At 36.9% G+C, this 14,774-nt stretch overlaps 1 non-coding gene across 1 annotated transcript; it reads right to left on the bottom strand.

The window, feature by feature from the left end:
• Positions 1 to 297: 297 nt before the first annotated feature.
• On the bottom strand, positions 298 to 404 carry LOC121227757 (small nucleolar RNA R71). Its single transcript, XR_005925280.1, has one exon. It is a non-coding gene; the product is annotated as a small nucleolar RNA R71 (small nucleolar RNA).
• Positions 405 to 14,774: the final 14,370 nt, after the last annotated feature.

Below are 14,774 nucleotides of genomic sequence, written 5' to 3'. Positions count from 1 at the left end.
GCTGCAAATACTTTTGAACTGAAACCGAGCACAATTCAAATGATACAAAAATTTACTCAGTTTGATGGTTTGCAGGACAAAGATCCCAACGCTCATTTGGAAAACTTTTTGGAACTATGTGATAGATTTAAAATTAATGGCATTTCTGATAATGCCATTCACCTTCGGTTATTCCCTTTTTTAGTGAGAAACAAAGCTAAACAGTGGTTGAATTTGTTGCCACGGGGGTCAATCACTACTTGGGAACAAATGACCGAAAAGTTTCTATTAAAATATTTTTCGCTTGTTAAAACGGCTAAATTACGTAATAATATCTCTTCTTCTGTGCAGATGGATTTAGAAACACTCTACGATGCATGGGAGAGATACAAGGACCTTTTGTGAAGATGCCCTCACCATGGGTTACCACTCTGGCTACAGGTCCAAACGTTTCACAATGGCCTGAACCCTTCGACTCGGCAGATGGTTGATACAGCTGCTGGAGGAACCATCAATAATAAGACACCTGAAGATTCCTATGAATTTATAGAGGAGATGTCACTGAATAACTATCAGAGGCAAGTCATGAGGACAAAGCCAACAAAAATAGCTGGCATTTATAACGTCGATTTAGTCACCATCTCTCTAATCAGGTAGAACTATTAAATAAGAAAATTGATGGTTTTCTTAGTTCTTCACAGGTTAACCCAGTAATGCAGTGCGAAGCAAGTGGAGGTGGATCAAGTAGTCCAGAATACCCACCTTATGGCCACAACATGGAGAACGAGCTATTAAAGTACATGGGTAACAATCCTCGATCTCAAAAATATAACAATCCTCGATCTCAAAACAATCCTTATAGCAATACTTACAATGCAGGTTGGAGGAACCACCCAAATTTTTCATGGGGAGGCCAAGAAAATCAGAGACCACCACTCCCTCCAGGCTTTCAGCAACCACCGTACCAGTAGGAGAAAAAGCCCAACGTTGAGGAGATGCTAACAAAATTCATCTCGGTGTCAGAAACTCATTTTCAGAATACTGAGATGGCACTCAAAAATCAACAAGCATCAATCTAAGGGCTCGAAACTCATATTCGACAGCTTGCCAAGTTGATTTTCGAACGACCACAAGGTAGCTTGCCAAGCAACACTGAATCTAACCCAAGGGAGCAACTCAACGTGATTGCCATTCAAGATGAGGAAGGGTTAGTTGCAAAACCAAGGCCAGAAACGGTGGTAAGCAAAAGGTAAGAATGAGGTAGGCCAAAATGACCCAAAGCCGGTGAGTACAGAGTATAAACCTCGTGTGCCATACCCCAATACGACAAAGAAAGACCGATCAGACGAATAATTTTGTAAATTCCTTAAACTTTTAAAGAAACTACAAATGAACTTACCATTTATTGAAGCCCTTTCGCAGATGCCAAACACAGTCAAGTTTTTAAAGGAGCTTTTAACAAATAAACGAAAGTTGGATGAGGCGTCGCATGTGGAGTTGAATGCAGTTTGCTTAGCCATATTACAGAATAAGCTACCCAAAAAATTGAAGGATCCAGGGAGTTTTACAATTCCTTGTTTAACTGGTTGTTTAGATGTTCATAATGCATTAGCTAACTTAGGGGCAAGCATTAATCTTATGCCTTATAAAATGTTTAAACGCTAGGTCTTGGGAAATCCAAACAAACTAGGATGAGTATTCAATTGGCTGATAAAACCATTAGATTCCCTAGGGGTATCATTGAAGATGTTCTTGTTAAAATCGATAAAGTTATATACCCAGTAGACTTTGTTGTTCTAGACATGGAAGAGGATAGTAACGCACGTTTAAATTTAGGACAACCCTTTTTAGCGACTGTTAGAACCATTATTGATGTTGGTACAGGTGAACTCACACTTCGTGTAGGAGACAAAACAATCACCCTTCAAACTCGTAATTCGAGTAACAAATCAAAAATTGAAGGTGGTTGTATAAATCATTCTACTAGTACTGATCATGTGGTGACATCCTCTATGCAGGAAACAGTTTCGAAGAACACATATGAGCCGTGTTCAAACAACAACGAAGGACCTATCTATGAAGAATGAAGGCTACAAATCGAGGAGCTAGCTGAATGGCGGACACAGAAATCGAGAACCCCCGATAAACTGAAACTGAGCCAGGACAAGCTCAATACCTCACCAAATCAACTTAAGGTTGGAGACAAAGTACTACTAGATGCAGCAGATCCTCGCATTGCCACTCCTGAACCTAATGAAGAAATTCCTCTTACGGTACTCAGTATTTTCCCATATGGTACAGCCGAGTTAATTCATCCCAAATTCTGCACATTTAAGGTAAACAATACCCGTCTTAAACCTTATGTTGATAAAGTTGATAGCAGGGATGAGGAGTGTAAACTCCTCGCACCACCTTGACCATGCAGAATAGAGGTAAGTCGAGCTTAGACTATAAATAAGTGCTTCTCGGGAGGCAACCCGAGCACTAACAGTGTTAATTTCTTTAAATTTTAGTTTTTATCATCTAACATACTAACCAAATCATGGAACGCAGGCTTGCTAAAGCCCACACGGCCAGGCACGCATGCATTAGGCCGTGTGAAAATAGGGCAAGATTTTTTCCTTAACACGGGATGTGATAAATTGCCAAAACTGCCAAAACAACACGGGCGTGAGACATGCCCGTGCCTTGAAACCGTGGTTGAAACTGAGAATGTAACACAGGCGTGCGACACACCCGTGCCATCCACTCATGGCAGACATTGTCAAAATGAACACGGGCATAGAAATATACACTGGTGTGGGAGAAGCGAACGAAACAAGACATGGTCGTGCGACATGGCGGTGTGCACCCATACACCCAAGCAACACGGGCGTAGGCCGAATGTCAGACGCGCCCAAATTTAAAAATCAGGAAACACACGGGCAAAACACGGCCATGTGCCCCAAAATCTATATAAACCCCTTACTATTCATTATCTCCCTCCCAAAAAATCCCTAACCCTAGCCGCTGCAACTTCACACGCCCTACCCCACACGCTTGTGCGTCGCCTGCAACACCGATTCTGACGCCCCAAACTCCTTTCTTTTGCGTTTGTTTACTCTTTTCTCTCTATTTTCTTTAAATATGTTCCTTATTTCATGATTTCTCTGCTCTATTGAACTATTTTGAATGAACATTCATAGTTTGAGTATTAAAATACTCATGCTTGTTTTTTAAAAATTTTGTCATTTTAGTTACTACATTATGCTATACTCTTTCATTTTTCCTTGTTTCCATGAAATTTATGCTTACCCACATGCATTCATTCATTATTCCTATAATCCTATAACTTGATATATTTAGTTGTTTTAGTTTGTATCATCTAGTACGTAAATCTCATGAAATATTCATATTTAGTCTTGATTTTCCATACTATTTTTAGGGCATATTGGTTGAACTTCGATTTTTCAATACAGGTACAATATCGTCCTCACGTGGTAAGAAGACCGTTGTTCCTTGCTCGAAGAAGAGAAAAGGAAGCGTCATCCTCAGGTCTTACCACGGAGATTAGGCACCCGTTCCTCCAGGTTCCCTTGGGACCCCAGGAGGAATTATATCAGATATTACGGGCCCGACCCCTAGGTGTGGCCTGCTGCATTGACTAGGCTACACTCGAACAGATTCAATTAGCTGATACGGTCTGAGACCTCCTAACGACTGACCCTTGGAGCTCTTCTTTGAGATTGTCGAGCCGACATATCTCGAGTTCACATTGGAACTCTGCTCGACGTTCCATCTTCAGACCGTCATGACCAACTTCGACGATCCTGGAACGGTCCAGTTCTGCCTCTGTGGTCTAGTTCACCAGTTGAGCATACCCGAGTTCGGGATTGCACTAGGGCTATACACAGAGCAATTCATGGACGATAATGAACTCAACACCCTCCACTGCCACATCCACTACTCCCCCTCAAAATGATGGAGAGACCTCGTCCCTGCCTCGGCCATCTATGATCCTAGTCGCTCTAAGGCATCGGCTTTCCCTCTATCCTTGAGGTATCTACATGCCATCTTGGCTCACACTCTGACAGGGAGACGAGAGAGCACCGGCATCATCACCACCCACGACGCCTATTTCTTATGGAGTATGGCAAATGGGCACGTCATCGACCTTGCCTACTTTATTGCCCTCGCCATTCGCCACCAGACGGAGTGACACATGAGAGGGGTCATCTCTATCGAGCCCTATGTGACTCGACTAGCTTGGCACTTCGGGCTCCTTAACACAGCAACTCAATCATCCTCTCTCACTCTCATCGGCCAGATGTCCCCATAGGGCATCTCGAGCATGCTAAGTATGATGATGATCGAGAAACGACGTGACACCTACCTTCCTCAGTACCGCCTCATCCAGTCCACCGAGGAGGAGGATCCAGAGGACATTACTGATGATGTCCCTCCACGTCATGAGGACCCACCGTCTCAGCCACCACCTCTCTCTCATCCAGTTCATGCGGCGGCTTCATACGCTGACATATCTGAGTGCCTTACTCGATTCGAGCAGTAGTGTTTTCAGCGCTTCGATAACATTGATGCTACTCTACAGCAGATTTGTCAGCACTTTCACATATCATCGCCACCCCCACCTCGTGAACCATCTAGTGATGAAAATGTTTAAAAACTTTTATTTATTATTTTATGTTGTTACTTTTATTCTATTTTAAGACTACTTTTTATTTTTCTTTAAGCTTATTTTTATTAGGTTTTATAATTATTATTTTACAATTTTTAATTTTGGCTATTTCATTACTAGTAATTATTCTTATTTATATATTTCCTAAAAAAGTTCCTAATTCTATCACAGTTCTAAAGAGCTCCAAAGCTCATTATTACTTAGGAACTTGAAACTCCACTAGGAAAGGTTCTCCACGACTGCCATGCCCTGCTCGACCACGACCATAGCCAACATGAGATATAATATTCTTTTGGCGCAGTATTTGTGGAACCCAACCTCTACCACCACCGGAGTATCCTTCTCCACCCTCATCATTGCTTTGGCCGTTTATTCTCTATAACTCCAATTCAAGGAGTTCATTCATCATTCAGGAAGTTTCACTTTCTCCCTATCTTATGATTATAAATCTATCTTTGTTAATATATCTTTCTTTGTACATTGAGGGCAATGTACAACTTAAGTGTGGGCTGGTCTTTTATATCATCATTAGAAATCCCTAAATTTTATCTTATTCTCATGTGAATCACTCATATCACTATTAGAATGAATTTTGATTAATGTATGGTTTTTATTGATATGTCTTAAATTAAAATATAGGCATTTATGCATTAATTGTTTAAACTTTAAGACATTAGGGAATCAAGCATGATAAGTTGATTTTTGAAGAATTAAAAACTTTTAGGTTGTTTCCCTGAGTTTAGGTATTATCTTGAGTTGAAATTCACAAGTTTGAACATCAAAAAGCCATAATTTTTGTGAGATTTTGAGCCTTTAGAGCATATTTTATTCCTTTCATGCTCACTTTCATTATGAGTGCGTCAGTTTTGATTTGTTATTCTAGAACTTGCTTGATTATGCATGTCAAGACCACACCATTTGATTTAATATGTCAAGATGATAAAGGCACTTAAGTTTAACCCACTCACCCCACAAAAGCCTACCTCCACAATTAAACATTAGTGAACCCTTTTTGAGCCTAACAAACCATTAATTGATTTACCCTCAATATTAACCCATAACTCATTATTTTTGAAAGCCCCTAATTTGATCCCTATTTTTTTCGAGATTTGATTTGAACAAATTGCTTAGTTATGTTTTGTGCTTCTAAATATTTGACTTTTGTTCTTAAAAAAAATACTTACATACATATTAGTAGTAATTCGTCATTTTTGAGCTTGAGTGTTAATTCCATATTATGAGAAGAAGCTCACTTGTATTCAACTGATGACTAGTTATTTTTCTAGCTAGGTAATTTTTCAACTCAATCTCGATTTTAACATCTTCTTTCAGCTTATGACCACACCCCCTAACTAAAGCCACGTTACAACCCTCTAAAAAGACCTTTTTGATTGATGTATCAACTCAATTTATAGTGGTGGAGATTTGATTTTCAAGCAAGCCTATGGTAATAACTTTTCATATTGACTAATGAGTGATTTTATTGATGACCTTAAACACCTTAAGTGATTTGAGTGAATCTTTAGTGATGATGTTAAACTCTGTGATATTTTGATCAAAGGTAATGACTTAGATGAGGGGAGACACTTATGTTTTCGAGATAAAATGCTCAACTTGGAATGTTTGAAACTTTGATGTACTTTTAGTTGAATTTTCAAATGAGTACTTATGGATTATTTTGAGATATTATTGATAGGGATTATAAATTGAGAAGAATTTATTTTGATTATAAGTTGAGGATTTTTGCTTGGGGACAAGCAAATGCTTAAGTGTGGGGGTATTTGATAAATTGTAATTTATACATATTTCTATCCGATGCTTAGCACATTTATGGATGATTTCTCCTTAGAATTGGTGAATTCGATGCTCCTAATCCTTTAATTTCATGTTTTATACTTAGGTGAGCATAGGAGAGTAAAAAGAGCGAGAAACAGGCCGAAAAAGGAGAAAATGGACCCACGTAGGAAATCAACACGGCCTGGACTTTCTCACACGGGCATGTCACACGGCCGTGTCCCTTTCGCAAGATTGAAGCACTACTTACACGGGTATACTGCATGCCCGTGCCTGTTCAACAGCCTTGACCACGGGCTGGAGTAATCGTACACGGGCGTGTTACACAGGCGTGTCCCTACCGAGCCCAAGTATAACCCTATTTGGAAAAGGCCAATTTTGGGGACTCTTAGGCATCCTAAAGCCTATTTAAACACCTGATGAGGCATTTAGAAGGGGGACGCAGAGTAGAAAGCAAGGAATTACTCAAGGAAAGCCAATTGATCCACCTTAGAAGCCGGATTCATCATCAAGACTGAAGATCTCCCTTCAAGTTCCTTTAGGAGTTTTGGGTTTTCTTATGTTTTGTTATCTTTATTCTTTTGAGATGTTTTCTTTTATAAATATGAAATAAACCCCCTAAATACCTAAGGGGAATGAAACCTAAGATGGATCTTGTTATTGTTATCTGAATTGTATGATAACTATTTGAATTGTTCTTAATTATGTGTTCTTAATTCTTGTTTTGATATTCCAGGATATTGATTCAAGTTAAGCTCTTATAGACCCTATCTAAGAGTAAATTTGTCATAATTAAGCGGAGTTGATTGCACGCCTAGAGATAGGGTGATAAGATTTTACCGAATTAGGGTGAACTTAATAAGGGAATCCATAGATAGAGTTAATGCAATTCTAGGGTGTCAATTAGAAAGAGATTTCAATTATTCAACCTAGGGTTAGACGTTATTAGTCTCGAGAGAGATAATAATATAACTTAGGGATTTCTACGGATCAAGTCAAAAGAATAAATCATCTAATTCAGAGTCAAATAACAAGTGAAGTCTAGGTGGATTTTTCCTTAGGTATTGTCTTAATCAATCGAATTTTCCCAAAAGTATTTTCCCAAATTTTCTTTCTGTGCATTCTTAGTTAGTAATTAATTTAGATAACCAAACCTCTTAATTTTTAGGCTAGATAATAAAAATAAAGTAAATACTAGTACTCGTAGTTCCTTTGGATTTGACAATCCGGTCTTGCTGAACTATACTACTGTTCAATAGGTACACTTGCCTTAATCGTGATAATAAATTAGTCTCAAGAACGATTCTTTCATAAATCTTTAAAACCTGTCACGAATATCACGTACCATTTTAGAACCACAAATCTGAGGTCGTAAAATTATTTTAATATTATTTTTGGTGTTTACAGTAAGTGAATCTATATGTGTAAAAATTTCGTGAGCTAATTTTATCGTTTAATAGCTAAATTTGAGAAAAAAGGACTAAATCGCGTAAAATGCAAAAGCTACTTTCCATTTGTTAAAAGTGCTTAACTATCTTGGCTTATTAAATGAAAGGTACTTATGATGTTATTATACGATTAGTAGCTTGAGTGGACTATTATGGACATGTATTAATTAGTTTTCATGTTTATTAACTAAGGTTAAATTTGTAAATTGGTTATTAATGTTAATAAAAATAAAACAAAGTTAAAAATTAGCTTTATTATCATCATCTTTGTCGAAATTGAGAAGAAGAATATCACCATATTAGGGCTTGAGGTTTTGGCACTTAGAAGCTTGATTAAGGTATGGTTTTGACTCGGTTTTTAATGATTTTTACATTTTTGTGATCGTTGTATCGAGTACTAGCTAGCCCAGGGACTAATTTGAATAACTGCTAAATGTTTTGAAAGTTTCCATTGATGAATTCATGTGTTTTTGGATGTTTGATGATGAATTATGAAAGCTTAGTGATAGATATCTAAGTTTTGTACAGTGATTTTGAGTAAAAATGCATATTAGGAATTAAATTGAAAAAAGTGTAAATTGAGGGGTTGAATTGTGAAATAAATGAAAACATGGGCTTTTATGGAGCCTATTGAAATTCGGCTAGCATGAAATTAGAAAGAAATTATGTAATTTATGATTTTGTGAAATAAGGACTAAATTGTAAGAAATGTGAAAGTTTAGGGCCAAAGTGCAAATTAGCTTAAATATGTGTTTGTGGATGAAATTGAATGTGTTGATGAATAAAAGAGTTAATTTTTTATGTATATAGATCAAGAACGAAAGAAGACGGATTTAGATCGGGGAAAATTAAAAGTTGACGAATAGTCGATCCATTCCGTTTATTCCGAATGCGAGGTAAGTTCATATGCAAATAAACGTCTTTAAATTGATTTATATATGTTTATTTGTTATTGAATTGCTATGGATGTTGAACAAGCAATTACGAGCAAGAATTGACGAAGTTACGACATCCGAAAGTCTCGTACGAACCATAAGATTAGTATAGGATATGAATGTCATGACTTTAGGTTATCGAGATGTGATTACATGTAAGACCATGTCTGGGACATTGGCATTGTATTGAGATTACGTGTAAGACCCTGTCTGGGACAGTGGCATCGATATGTGATAACATGTAAGACCATATCTGGGATATGGCATTGTACAAGTTTTATGTGATTCCGAGTATCCTTAATGATTCTGAATAGTTCAACGGGAAAAGAAAAGTTGAGAAAGAATGTGTTAGTGAGTTAAACGACTCAGGTATGTACGAGATTCATACGAGAATTGGAAAGAGAAATGGTTGATGAAATTACCAGTGAATTTGAATATGAATTCATTGAGAAAGGTTTGTGTATCTATATGTGTTTATTTGTATTTGGCCTTTTGATGGAAATATTGTGATTCATGTGGTAGATTTATTTGTATATGGCTTACTAAGCTTTTAAGGCTTACTTTGTGTGTTCTTTCCATGTTTTATAGATTATCAAAGCTAGCTCTATAACACCCCAAACCCGACCTAGACGTTACGGCCAAATTTGGTGTGTCACATCAACAAAAGTTTAGTCATGTTCCTTAGTTACGCGATTAAGGTGTGGTTTACGAAAACATTATTTAAGTTGATTAGAAAACTTCCGGTTAATTTGTGAGCATCCTATTTACTAGATCATGTTCGTCATTTTGATATCCATTTGTTACGAGTGTTTCGTTTAAAAACGTTGTTTAGTTTTACAAAAACCCGCGCAGCCTAATTCTATCAGTTTCAAACGAGTATTAATAAAAAAATTTAATAAAACTTAGAAGCAGCCTTACTACAAATTAAAACCCCGAAAACATAAAGGAAATAATCTAAAATAAAAGTGAAGGTATAAACACTTATTTTAAGTAGTCCATATGGCCACTCTGAATCCCTCCAGCTCCAAGTCCACCAATTAAGGCTCACCTGTAAAGATGGAAAAAAAAAGAGTGAGTTTGGAAAACTTAGTGTGTAAAATAACCCAACTAGAGCCTAAATCGGTTAAAGCTTTACTGGGCTTAAGCCCTATTCGGAAATCAGAGTTAACTGGGCCTTAGCCCATATCAATATTAATCTGGGCCATAGCCCTTTACAGTTTCAGAGTATACTGGGCCTAAGCCCTATTCAGAAATCAGAGCTAACTGGGCCTTAACCCATATCAACACAGTTGGGCCCATTTCAATACAGTTGCCCCATAACAAAACAGTCTCATATGATTAATGCATGATAACTCCATCCAACCCTGCACTTGCCTCCATCTATCCCTACACTTCCTATGGGGAATAAATCACCCACGCCATCCCTACACTTACGGTGTTAGCACCGGTTGCGGCACTAACTATAATCCGCAGCAAAGTTGCTTATATCAGAATATGTGGCATAGCCACCAGAACGGGTTCTTCCTCTATAACAAAACCCAACCCCATGCAGTATGACATGTATGCAGAATATATAATTAAAAAGGCATGCTTCAAAAAGGCGGTCAGATTATAGCGTAAGAACAATTATTTACCCTCGAAGGGCGTAATCGTAAACTTACCCCTTTAGGGGTATTACGATAATTCTACCTTACAGAGGTATTTCAGTAATTTTACCAGTCTTTTTAGGGTTTCATGCTCATTACAGTTATTAACACGTCTCCAGAATACTTACCGGATGTTTTTACTGAAATGGGCCCGTTCCTATTACTCAATTTCGGCCCATCGAAGCCCAAATTCACCGAGGTGCACGAAATTGCGCACTTTGCAATCTTACCGTTGAAGTTACCAAAATTATCAATACAAACAATCCCACGAGCGCTCGCACGCTCGCAAGTTCTCAAAATGCCTACTTTTCGGCCGAAATTCGACTTTTGCCTATCTAGTCTACTAGTGGGTGTCGTTTATACACCTGTTTTACAACGATTGCTTGCCAAAATCTACCATGTACCTATCCTTTGTCACAAATAATGACTAAGTCTAAATCCAGTTGTTTCGATGTCCTCGCTTCCCACTGCTCCTTGATCGACAACCTTTATTCCACCTTACTCATAACGGAACAATAAACAAAACCAATACCCCTTTAGTCTTAGTCGATAGCCACCCTATGTGGATAGGGGTTTCCGAATTTTTCTTAATTCCCAAAAAAATGAACAGAGAGATAAGATCTAAGCACTTACTGAAGATTCACTTGCCAGAAACATTCCTAAGTACCTTCCTATTCCCGATCTGATGTAGATCAAATCCCTAAAATACGAGTAGAGAACAGACCTAATGATTCTGCTTCTAGAACCTATTCTGAGGTATGCTTAATTCAGTTTAAGAAGAAAATAGAAGAATGGGTTACCAAAATAGAAGAGATTATCGGCAGATGAGAGGTTAAGGTTCGGCTTTAATATAAAAGAGATGAAAAGAAGTTTTATGAAGAAGAGGAAATAATCGGTAATGGATGAGAGAGTTGAGGGTTTTCAGCTCTTAAAAGATTAGAATAAAGAGGGTAAAAGATTCGGCCAAGAGGAACAATCATCTTTCAAGGAAATTTGGGTTTCGGCTTTTAAGGGTAATAGGCTATCTTTAATCGAGAGAAAAGATGAGTAAAAAGAGAAGAGAAGAGTAGAAGAAGATAGGTTCGGTTCTTGATGAAGAAGAGATGAACAAGAAGGAAACAACTCATAAAAGCCCAAAATTAAAAGAACAATTTCGGCACAATTCCTTCCTGACTTAAATTCCATGTTTTGCTCCTTGATTCTTGGACAAATTCAATGTTTGAATTTCATACAAACTCCTAACTGATCAGCAACCTTATCCACTGCTTCATCATGCTGCTAAGAAGAGTTTCGGTCCAACTCTACTACTCACCCTCATACATGCAGCAAAAAAAGAGTCATTCGCACGCACAGCAGCTCGAACCTGTATCCTTCAGGCACACCCCCACGCTGCTGGCCACTGGGACGTAACCTTGTTTTCGATATCATACTGCCACAATAATTTATAACCCTTACCTGCTTCAGTTCTGGCCCGCTTTAAAAAAATAAAATAGAATTCACCCGTGCAAGGACTCAAACCTGCACCCTTTTCACGTGCCTAGCATGCTGCTGCCACTGCGCCACGGGCACTCCTTGTGCTGGATTATGCTTGCAACTCCTCTTAACCCCTATTTTAACCGCAACCTGAATACTAAAAAAAACAACCATTTGCGCGCGCCGTGCCTTGAACCCAGGCACCTCCCACACCCTCCTAGCATGCTTAGCCATTGGGCTAGGTGCTTGTTTGTGCTAAAACTCAGCCCAAATCACTTATAAGGCCTACTGCCCAAATCCCTTTAGGAAAAAAAATGCTCAAATTTTTTCCAGAGCCCTGGGTCGAGCCCAGGACTTTTCTCGCACTATAAACCCTTCACAATTTATTTAATTACTAACTAAACATACTAAATTAAATCATCCCATTTATTCGGGTCGCCTTCTACCTGAACTCGAACTCCAAACCCAATATTTCTAGGCCCAATTTTTGGGGCGTTACAAGCTCGGACTCGGGGAATCATCAAGAAACGTCATCACACTATCGATTGTCTTGTTGGTACTTTTGAAGCTTTGTATATATGGTAAATGGCATGTATAGGCTAATGTCATTTTGGGATGTTTTGAGTTATGATATTAGCCATGTGATTTGGCTTGTAAATGTTGATGTGTTTATGGCTATTTAAGTTGGCTTGAAATATGTGCTTGATGAGTAATGTATGGTGTATAAGTTGCCTCATGTATTGGTATGGTTATATGGTTACTCAAAGAGTTAGTTTCCATTTGGTAAGTTAATGCTTGAAAGATGATATGTTGTGGATTGATTTTGAGGCATAAAATTGATGATAAGTTGATGAGTTAATGCATTTGAAAATTATGCAAGTTGTGATGATTTTAGGTATATGGAATTGGTATGTTTTAAATATGAAATTTAGTAGTTGTATTGGTTGATGATAGATAGCTTGATATGTGATTGATATGGCATGTTTTGGCTGTCTATATATGAGTTTAAATGATACCATTGGATGGCTAGGTGTTCTTGAGAAAAGGGTGGCAAATTGGCTTTGCAAATGGCCTATTTTTACCCACACGGGTAGAGACACGGGCGTGTGTCTCAGCCGTGTGCGACACACGGTCATGTTACTCGGTTGTGTGTCTCCTGGGGTACCCTTTCGAATTAAGACAGTATACCTTACAAGTTTGACATGGCCTAGACACACGGGCGTGTCTACTGGCCGTGTGTGTCATACGGACTCACACACGGGCGTGTGACCTATGATTTCATGAAATTTTTCTAAGTGTTCAAAATTTTTTATATGTGATCGGTTTAGTCCCAAACCACTCTTAAGCATGTTTTTAGGTCTCGTAGAACCTTATAAGGGACAATATGAACGTTTGTGAAGAGTTTATAATAATGAATGCATAAATGTATGAGAATGAGATGTATTGTCCGGTGATGCCCTGTAACCCTATTCCAGCGACAGATACGGGTTAGGGGTGTTACATAAGTTATATATAACTCAAATGTTAATCAACAATTTACTCAAAATAGAAATTAACAAGCTTAATCAATATAAGAACTTACCTAGACAAAAATGGTTATGGATACAATGTCGATGACTAATCCGTTAATTTAGCTTTTCTACGATTATTGTCCGATTGATTCGTTTCTTGATCTAAATAATAGTTTTCACTCAATTAATTCATTCAAACATCTCAAATGATTAAAATTAATTTTATAAGTCATTTCACTATAAATTTAAAAAATTACCCTAATATTTTACTCTTTATGCAATTTAGTCCCCAAACTCGAAACTTACATATTAACCATATTTAATCAAAACTCATGCTAGTCGAATTTCTTAGGGTCTCTCTACAGCCCAAATTTATCACAATTTCACAATCATTTCATGAAGTTTTACTACTTTAACAATTTAATCCCTAAACACTAAAAGTACTAAAAACTACTTTACAAAATAGTCTTATTTAACAACCAAGCTTAACAATCTACCATCAGACTTCAAAAATACTTTCAACTCATCAATGTCATATTCTATAAAATTTAAAAATTTTAAAAATTAACCTCCGGGTTAGCTAGATTAAGCTAAAACGATTACAAAAACATAAAAAATCATTAAAAATGAGAAAAAAAAATTACATACCATGCATGAACACCAAGCTTAGTTGAATGTTCCTTAGCTAAAATGGTGGTTTCAATTCTTAGCTAGTGTAAAATGAAGGAGATGATGGCTTTCCATTTGTTTTGTTTAATTTTTAGTTAATTATCAATTTACTATTTTGTCCTTTTATAATTAATCACATTTTCTTATAAATCAATACCAAAACTGTCCACTATGTTTCAATTAGGTATAATTACCACTTAAGTCCATTAATTCACATTTATATAGCCATTTAACAGCTTTAGTTAATAGAAATTAACTTCCGCAACTTTTATGATTTAGCCCTTTTACTTAATTAATTATCTAAATGTTAAAATTTTTAACCAAATTTTAATATGACCTTGTAATAACCCTATAAACAATTAATAATTAATAAATTAGTGACACACTAGTCAAAGTTGTGATCCTAAAACTACTATTTCCGACACTACTAAAAATGAGTTGTTACAATTATATTATGAAAAATATAATAATATATTTTATTGTGATAATAAAAAATTTAATAATAATTAACATGAAATTAATTAACTTAGTCATATCCTTTAAAAGTTTTATTGAAAAAAATAATATTATATATTATAAGTCAATGAAATTTTTCAATATATAAATAATTGAATATTTGGATAAACTAAGAAATAATTAAATCT

Source organism: Gossypium hirsutum, chromosome A03 (assembly GCF_007990345.1).
Source record: "Gossypium hirsutum isolate 1008001.06 chromosome A03, Gossypium_hirsutum_v2.1, whole genome shotgun sequence".
NCBI classification, from domain to species: Eukaryota; Viridiplantae; Streptophyta; class Magnoliopsida; order Malvales; family Malvaceae; genus Gossypium; species Gossypium hirsutum.
The sequence above is the reverse complement of the archived record's forward strand: the minus strand, read 5'-3'. Positions and strand labels throughout refer to the sequence as shown.